This window comes from Rutidosis leptorrhynchoides, chromosome 3, assembly GCF_046630445.1.
Source record: "Rutidosis leptorrhynchoides isolate AG116_Rl617_1_P2 chromosome 3, CSIRO_AGI_Rlap_v1, whole genome shotgun sequence".
NCBI classification, from domain to species: Eukaryota; Viridiplantae; Streptophyta; class Magnoliopsida; order Asterales; family Asteraceae; genus Rutidosis; species Rutidosis leptorrhynchoides.
In genome coordinates, this window is record NC_092335.1 from 368606408 (window position 1) to 368613190 (window position 6783).

The window sequence follows — 6783 nt, forward strand, 5'->3', positions numbered from 1 at the left end:
ACTTTGCTAAGAAGCCTTACACCTCCGACGGCAAGAAGGGTTATGCCGGGAACCTACCTCTTTGCAACAAATGCAACAAACATCACTTTGGTGAATGTGGCAAGTTAATTTGCCACCGGTGCCAAGTAGTTGGTCATAAGGCCAATGAGTGTAAAAGTGTTGCCCCCATCGCTCGAAAGTGGCCCAATGCACCAAATACGGGCACTTGTTACGAATGTGGCCAAACGGGTCATTATAGAAATGCATGCCCAAAGAAGAAAGATAACCCCAACATGCGCGGCCGAGCTTTCAACATCAACACCGAGGAAGCCCGGGATGACACTGAACTAGTCACGGGTACGTTTCTTCTCAACAATTCTTATGTCTCTTGCTTATTCGATTCGGGTGCCGATAAATGCTTTGTATCCAAGACTTTGACTCATTCTTTTAGCACTCTACCTCTTCCATTAGATACCACTTATACCATTGAAGTGGCTAACGGGAAACTATTAAGTGCCGACACATATTACCGGGGGTGTACGTTAAACATTTTGGGTAAGGAATTTGAAATTGACTTGATACCCATGGAACTAGGAAGCTTTGATGTAATAATCGGTATGCATTGGTTAGTCAAAACGAAATCTCAAATCCTTTGTGATCTTAACGCAATCCGAATTCCTATCGAGAATGGTGAACCTTTGATTGTTTATGGCGATAAGAGTTGCACCAGACTCAACCTCGTTTCATGCCTTAAAGTTAGAAAACTACTCCGTAAGGGTTGTTTTGTGATCCTTGCCCACGTTAAGAAAGTCGAGTCTGATGAGAAGCATATCGATGATGTGCCAATTGTTAGTGACTTTTCCGATGTATTTCCCGACGAATTGCCGGGTCTTCCACCTCATCGACCGGTAGAATTCCAAATCGATCTTATTCCGGGAGCCGCACCTGTAGCACGTGCACCGTATAGACTTGCTCCATCCGAAATGCAAGAATTGCAAAGTCAAATCCAAGAACTACTTGATCGTGGTTTTATCCAACCTAGCCATTCACCTTGGGGCGCTACGATTTTGTTTGTTAAAAAGAAAGACGGATCCCTACGAATGTGCATTGACTATCGTGAACTAAACAAATTGACGGTTAAGAACCGATATCCTCTTCCTCGCATCGATGACCTCTTTGATCAACTACAAGGGTCTTGTGTATATTCGAAAATCGATCTCCGCTCGGGTTATCATCAATTAAGGGTTAAGGGGGAAGATGTCTCCAAAACCACTTTCCGGACTCGTTATGGTAGTTATGAATTCCTTTTCATGCCATTTGGTCTCACTAACACACCGGCGGTGTTCATGGATCTTATGAACCGCGTGTGCAAACCGTATCTCGATAAATTCGTTATTGTGTTCATCGATGACATATTGATCTATTCTAAAAATGAAGAAGAGCACGAACAACATCTCCGACTTGTGCTTGAACTCTTGAGACAAGAACGACTTTATGCCAAATTCTCCAAGTGTGAATTTTGGTTGAAGGAAGTTCAATTTCTTGGTCATGTTGTAAGTGATCAAGGTATTAAAGTCGATCCCACGAAAATCGAAGCCATTAGTAAATGGGAGACTCCTACTACTCCTACTCACATTCGTCAATTCTTGGGTCTCGCCGGGTACTATCGTAGATTCATCGAAAACTTCTCTTTGGTTGCACGTCCTCTAACCGCATTAACTCACAAGGGAAAGAAATTCATTTGGGCGACCGAGCAAGAATCCGAGTTGCAAATCTTGAAAACGAAGCTAACCACCGCTCCTATCTTGTCACTTCCCGAAGGCAATGATGACTTTGTTGTATATTGCGATGCCTCGAAACATGGTTTTGGGTGTGTATTGATGCAACGAACGAAAGTCATTGCTTATGCTTCTCGACAACTCAAAATTCATGAACGAAACTACACGACGCATGATCTCGAACTCGGAGCCGTTGTCTTTGCACTTAAAATGTGGAGACACTATCTTTATGGAACCAAGAGTACTATCTTTACCGACCACAAAAGTCTCTAACACATTTTTGATCAAAAGCAACTAAACATGAGACAACGAAGGTGGATTGAAACCTTAAACGATTACGATTGCGAGCTTCGTTACCATCCCGGGAAGGCAAATGTAGTAGCCGATGCCTTAAGTCGAAAAGAAAGAGCGGTGCCTCTTCGTGTCCAAGCCTTAAACATCACCATCCACACAAACCTTAATAGCCAAATTCGGGTAGCCCAAGATGAGGCTCTCAAGGATGAAAACCTTTCACACGAGCTCTTGAACATTCTCGTCTCTCGATTCGAAATTAGGGAGACCGGACTCCGATATTACGCCGGAAGGATTTGGGTGCCTAGTTATGGGGACCTACGAAGCCTTATTTTAGATGAAGCCCATAAGTCACGATACTCGATTCACCCCGGTGCCAATAAGATGTACCACGACCTTAAACAACTATATTGGTGGCCGAACATCAAAAGGAACGTAGCTACTTATGTTTCCAAGTGTTTGACATGTTCCAAAGTCAAAGCCGAACACCAAAGACCGTCCGGACTACTTCAACAACCCGAGATCCCGCAATGGAAGTGGGAAAGGATAACGATGGATTTTATCACCAAGCTACCAAAAACGACGGGCGGTTATGATACCATTTGGGTTATTGTTGACCGTCTCACCAAATCCGCACACTTCCTTGCCATGAAAGAAACGGACAAAATGGAGAAACTTGCACAACTTTACATTAAGGAGATCGTAGCCCGACACGGTGTACCTTTATTGATTATCTCCGACCGAGATGGCCGTTTCGTTTCTAGATTTTGGCGTACATTGCAAGAAGCGTTGGGAACGCGTTTAGACATGAGCACCGCATATCATCCTCAAACTGATGGACAAAGCGAACGTACAATTCAAACCTTAGAGGACATGTTACGAGCTTGTGTGGTTGATTTCGGAAAAGCTTGGGACAAGCACTTACCTCTCGCCGAGTTCTCTTACAACAATAGTTATCACGCGAGTATTAAAGTCGCACCTTTTGAAGCGCTATATGGCCGAAAATGTCGTTCACCTCTTTGTTGGGCCGAAGTAGGCGACGTACAAATCACCGGACCCGAACTCATTCACGAAACCACCGAGAAGATCGTTCAAATCCGAGATAGGCTTCGGACGGCCCGGAGTCGTCAAAAGTGCTATACCGACAAAAGACGCAACGACCTTGAATTTCAAGTCGGTGACCGCGTCATGTTAAAAGTCGCACCTTGGAAGGGTGTAATCCGTTTTGGGAAGCGCGGGAAGCTAAATCCGCGGTATATTGGTCCTTTCGAAATCTTGGAGCGTATTGGAACCGTTGCTTATCGTTTAGATCTTCCGCCTCAATTGAACTCCGTTCATCCTACCTTCCATGTATCTAACTTGAAAAAGTGTCTTGCCGAACCCGATATCGTCATCCCTCTCGAGGAACTTACTATTGATGACAAACTTCATTTTGTGGAGGAACCGGTTGAAATTGTGGACACCTCCGTCAAGACATTGAAACAAAGCCGAATCCCGATTGTTAAAGTCCGTTGGAACGCCAAAAGGGGACCCGAGTTTACTTGGGAAAGACAATATCAAATGCAAAGGAAGTATCCTCATCTATTCGTGAATTCAGAAACGCAAGATCTCGAGGAAGAAACAACGACTACTACGCCTACTTAAATTTCGGGACAAAATTTCTTTTAAGGAGTAGGTAATGTAACATCCCGCCTTTTTCCATTTACTTTTCTGTTATACTAATTTAAACTCCGTTATATGTTTATAACATCTCCCGTTAATACGCGTTTTAAATTATCTCGTTTAGGTAATTCACGCACCCGAACGAAAGTTGAGGGACTAAACTTGACAAGGGATCAAACCCTTGACTAGGTCAAAGGGTCAAACCCCTTTCATCCATTCATTTTCATCCTCATCTTTTACTACTTCCAAATCCTCTCAACATTCAATCCTTAATTCATCATCTAAATCCGATTTTGGAGGCTAACATCAAAACAAATTACATATTTGGAATCCTCTCTTCATTCTCTACGTTTTGATACTAATTTCATCTCGATTAGGTAACTTTCTAAAAACTCTAAATTTCATAATCTTAGTGTTCTTGACTTAAAAGTGTGTTAATTAGTGTCTATGGCTCATTGTGATGTCGTATATGTAAATTGTATGCTCGATCTTGTGATTTGACATAACTAGCATGAACTTGAAAAAGTGTTTGTTAAATCTTTGATTTTGGATGATGAAATGTGTTTAGATGTTAATGTTTGTATGTTCAAAGTGTTAGTTACTTCATTAGCTTCGTTTTGGTGTGTTGATTGACATGAAAACCTTACATTAACATGATTATTGGTTTTGAGATTATGGTTAGGGTTTGATGGGCCTAATATGAACTTTTGATGCATCAAATGCTATGAAATGTTGTTGATAAGTGTTTGGTTGCAATGTGTGTTTGATTACCTTTAAAACGGCATATCATATGTGTGAATTGGTTTCCCGAAACTTAAAATGCATTTGATGAACTTGAAACATTGATTTTGAACGTTTAACGATCATTCGACGAGGTTTTTGTGGTCTTAAATGATGAACTTGATTTAGGAAATGTATCTAGTTGTGTTCCTTGTCAAAAGAGCTTTTTGATGATATAAGATACATGTCTTGGTTGTTTGCGGATCATAAAATGTGTTAGTTTGGTTTTTGGTTCGTGCACTTAGGAGTTTCTGCATCAGACTTGAAAAACAATCTGACGCCATCCAGATCCTTGGACGCCGTCCTAGATTTCAAAGCTGGACGCCGTCCAAACAATCTGGACGCCGTCCAGATACACTGACAGGCTTCTGTCTTCGTTGGTCATTTTTCGAAAAATGTTTACTATGCTACGCACCTCCGATTCACATGTAACTTGTTCTAACGTGCTCATATATGATTAAAAACCTCAGAGAAATAGTTCGGGACCCGACCCGAACGTGTTGACTTTTTTGTTGACTTTGACCCGACCAAGTTGACTTTTAAATCAAACTTAACCAAATGTTGTGCAAATCGTTCTAACATGCTTTTATACTCGTATCTTGCATGAAACATGACAATTTGACTCACATGTTGTAGTATTCAAGTCGTAACGAGCCATAGGACTAATTGAACATCTTTGACCTATCGTGTTTACCGTTATTGATACAACCTATTGTTTAGGTCAAGACTAGCATTGTTCTTTGCACACGTTTACTTGTTGAAGTACTTTACTACTCGTGCACTCAAGGTAAGATCATAGTCCCACTTTTACTCTTTTGAAACTTACATTTGGGATGAGAAAACATAAACGTTCCTTTTTAACTAAGTGAACACAAGTACAGGAAAACAAACATTCTACATACGAGTTTAGAACAAAAATCCTCAATTCGATTATCATTAGTTACACTTGCCGGGTGTAAGCGAGAACTTATGTTATATGGCCATATGGGTTTGACAAACCCTCATTCAAACGGTTCGCTACCGTTTACGAATGAAATGTATTTTCGAGAAACAGTGCATGTTCTAACACTATTGTGATGGGGTTCTATGGAAGGAATGTTAAGCATTGATAATTGGGTGCTCGTGAAACAAACTTTTGGAATGTATTACTATTATCTCATTGTTGCAAATCTTGTGGTTCACTTGTACTTACTTACTCAAACCTATGATTTCACCAACGTTTTCGTTGACAGATTTCTATGTTTTTCTCAGGTCCTTGAACGATACATGATACATGCTTCCGTTCATTATTTTGATACTTGCATTGGATGTCGAGTATATATGCATACATGGAGCGTCTTTTGGCTACTTTTAAATTGTGTCGCATAAGTTTCATTTGTACTTATAACTTTGTAACGTAACTTGTGGTGGAACTACTCTTGTAAACTTTGAACAATCTTTACATTTGAAATGAATGCGACATATCTTTTGGTCAAACGTTGTTTTAAAGACTTATGACCACGTAACGGGACCTAAGTAGACGGCGCCGTCAATGACGATTTTGTCTGGTCGCTACAGAATTCAAGGCGGCTATGATTGATGAGTATTGTCCGAGAACCGAAATTTAGAAGATGGAAATTGAATTCATGCAGTTGAAGGCCGTAGGGAACGACCTTAACAGTTACAATCGTAGGTTTTTGGAGTTAGCACTGATGTGTCTGACCATGGTCACCCCCGAATTCAAGCGCATGGAGAAATACTTCTCGGGACTCCCTAAGTCCATCAAAGGAAATGTCACCTCATCCAAACCACCGAATGTTCCCAAAGCAATGCGCATGGCACATACTCTCATGAATCAGATTCTTATTGATGTGCCGGAGAAGGCTAAGTTTGAAGCTGGTAGTAGCGAAAAGAGGAGATGGGACAACAACCACAACAACCACAACAACAACAACAACAACAGGGGGAGAAACTACGATCAAACCCCCGCCAAGAGGCACAACAATGGTGGAAACCCTAATCCCAACAACAACACCAACACCAACCCGAACTACAAAGGAACCTTACCACAATGCAAGCGATGCTACAAACACCATACTGGATATTGCAATGTTATCTGTGAGAAGTGCCAACAGGCTGGGCATATCGGAAAGGACTGCAAGGTCACTACTTTGAATGGGAAGCCAAACACCAATGGGCCGAAGAAGTGCTACGAATGCGGGCAGACGGGCCATTTCAGAAACGCATGCCCCAACAAGCGAAAAGATGGCGGGCCACCCCGTGGTAGAGCTATGTTAATGCAAGGGATGCACGC